Source organism: Schistocerca cancellata, chromosome 8, assembly GCF_023864275.1.
Source record: "Schistocerca cancellata isolate TAMUIC-IGC-003103 chromosome 8, iqSchCanc2.1, whole genome shotgun sequence".
In the NCBI taxonomy this organism is placed as follows: Eukaryota; Metazoa; Arthropoda; class Insecta; order Orthoptera; family Acrididae; genus Schistocerca; species Schistocerca cancellata.
The window spans coordinates 609,111,348-609,114,533 of record NC_064633.1 but is presented as its reverse complement, the minus strand read 5'-3'; positions in this window follow the sequence as shown (position 1 = coordinate 609,114,533).

Below are 3,186 nucleotides of genomic sequence, written 5' to 3'. Positions count from 1 at the left end.
TTCAACATAGTCACATTCTACGGAGAGACTGCAAAAAGCTCCAACCCCACACCCCCTGCCCTCCTCCATCACACCCGAATCTCGTCGGTGATGTCATGTTTCACCTGCGGCCGTTTATCTATGTCTGGGAAGAGGGTAAGATCGGTCGACTACGATGTTGTTGTTGCTGTTGTCTTCAGTCCTGAGACTGGTTTGATGCAGCTCTCCATGCTACTCTATCCTGTGCAAGCTTCTTCATCTCCCAGTACCTACTGGAACCTACATCCTTCTGAACATGCTTAGTGTATTCACCTCTTGGTCTCACTCTACGATTTTTACCCTCCACGCTGCCCTCCAATGCTAAATTTGTGATCCCTTGATGCCTCAGAACATGTCCTACCAACCGGTCCCTTCTTCTTGTCAAGTTATGCCACAAACTCCTGTTCTCCCCAATTCTATTCAATACCTCCTCATTTGTTATGTAATCTACCCGTTAATCTTAAGCATTCTTCTGTAGCACCACACTTCGAAAAATTCTATTCTCTTCTTGTGCAAACTGTTTATCGTCCATGTTTCACTTCCATATATGGCTACACCCCACACAAATACTTTCAGAAACGACTTCCTGACACAAATATATACTCGATGTTAAGAAATTTCTCTTCTTTAGAAACGCTTTCCTTGCCATTGCAGTCCACATTTTATATCCTCTACTTCGACCATCATCAGTTATTTTGCTCCCCAAATAGCAAAACTCCTTTATTAGTTTAAGTGCCTCACTTCCTAACTAATTCCTTCAGCATCACCCGACTTAATTCGACTACATTCCATTATCCTCGTTTTGATTTTTTTGATGTTCATCTTATATCCTCCTTTCAAGACACTCTCCATTCTGTTCAACTGCTCTTCCAAGTCCTTTGCTGTCTCTGACAGAATTACAATGTCATCGGCGAACCTCAAAGTTTTTATTTCTTCTCCATGGATTTTAATACCTACTCCGAATTTTTCTTTTGTTTCCTTTACTGCTTGCTCAATATATAGATTGAATAACATCGGGGAGAGGCTACAACCCTGTCTCACTCCCTTCGCAACCACTGCTTCCCTTTCCTGTCCCTCGACTCTTATAACTGCCATCTGGTTTCTGTACAAACTGTAAATGGCCTTTCGCTCCCTGTATTTTACTCCTGCCACCTTTAGAATTTGAAAGAAAGTATTCCAGTGAACATTGTCAAAAGCCTTCTCTAAGTCTACAAATGCTAGAAACGTAGGTTTGCCTTTCCTTAATCTTTTTTCCATGATAAGTCGTAGAGTCAGTATTGCCTCACGTGTTCCAATATTTCTACGGAATCCAAACTGATCTTCCCCGAGGTCGGCTTCTACCAGTTTTTCCATTCGCCTATAAAGTATTCGCATTAGTATTTTGCAGCTGTGACTTATTAAACTGATAGTTCGGTAATTCTCACATCTGTCAACACCTGCTTTCTTTGGGATTTGAATTATTATATTCTTCTTGAAGTGTGAGGGTATTTCGCCTGTCTCATACATCTTGCTCACCAGATGGTAGTGTTTTGTAAGGACTGGCTCTCCCAAGGCCGTCAGTAGTTCTAATGGGATGTTGTCTACTCCCGGGGCCTTGTTTCGACTCAGGTCTTTCAGTGCTCTGTCAGACTCTTCACGCAGTATCATATCTCCCATTTCATCCTAATCTACATCCTCGTCCATTTCCATAATATTGTCCTCAAGTACATCGCCCTTGTATAGACCCTCTGTATAGTCCTTCCACCTTTCTGCTTTTCCTTCTTTGCTTAGAACTGCGTTTCCATCTGAGCTCTTGATATTCGACTACGATAGATGTGGCAATATCTTATAACGGAACTTCATTGCAGTTGTGGGGCGAGCAATCCATATTTTTCTAGTGGCCCATTCTCTGGATAAAACTACAGCTTCTTGTTTGCCAAACTGGATTGTTTATCCTCGATTAGTTGTCAATACAGCTAAATATATCACTACATCCCTCGTTAGTGTTTGTATTTCCCTATCTCTAGGAAGTCAGTGATTGTGAGCCCTTCGCATGCAAAAAAAACTAGTTGCCGTATCTTTCTCTGGAGCTCCTCTGAGGGGATTCACCGGAGGCGCTTCAGTCTGGACCCGCGCGACCGCTACGGCCGCAGGTTCGAATCCTGCCTCGGGCATGGATGTGTGTGATGTCCGTAGGTTAGTTACGTTTAAGTATTTCTAAGTTGTAGGGGACTGATGACCTCAGATGTTAAGTCCCATAGTGCTCAGAGCCATTTGAACGATTTGAGATTGTCTATTTGTTTCCAGGCTATAACGATGACTCGAAGTCTCGTCAGCGGTGACTACTCGATGCAGGTAGCTCCAGATACATCCTCGAATACGGAAGCCGTCCTAACTGTTTGTGCACAGTGAACAATCTTGCTGCCCAAAAGGCCGACATTTCTTTAACCGTCGGCTTACCACGTTAGAAGCTGATTCCCTCCCACCTACGCAAGCTCTTTGTTATTTCACGCAGTCTCGTTTGACGATCTTCGAGATTCATGTGGTCAACTTTTCAACGACTTCCTGGGCGACTCTCAATAGAAACAAGTGTTCGACCACCTTTAAATTCGTTGAACTAATATGCAAATGTTGTCTGTGATGGCGATACGTCACCTTAATCAGTATCGACTTCCACTCTTACGTCGTCGTCACACGTTTTCCTGTTTTATACACTCCTGGAAATGGAAAAAAGAACACATTGACACCGGTGTGTCAGACCCACCATACTTGCTCCGGACACTGCGAGAGGGCTGTACAAGCAATGATCACACGCACGGCACAGCAGACACACCAGGAACCGCGGTGTTGGCCGTCGAATGGCGCTAGCTGCGCAGCATTTGTGCACCGCCGCCGTCAGTGTCAGCCAGTTTGCCGTGGCATACGGAGCTCCATCGCAGTCTTTAACACTGGTAGCATGCCGCGACAGCGTGGACGTGAACCGTATGTGCAGTTGACGGACTTTGAGCGAGGGCGTATAGTGGGCATGCGGGAGGCCGGGTGGACGTACCGCCGAATTGCTCAACACGTGGGGCGTGAGGTCTCCACAGTACATCGATGTTGTTGCCAGTGGTCGGCGGAAGGTGCACGTGCCCGTCGACCTGGGACCGGACCGCAGCGACGCACGGATGCACGCCAAGACCGTAGGAT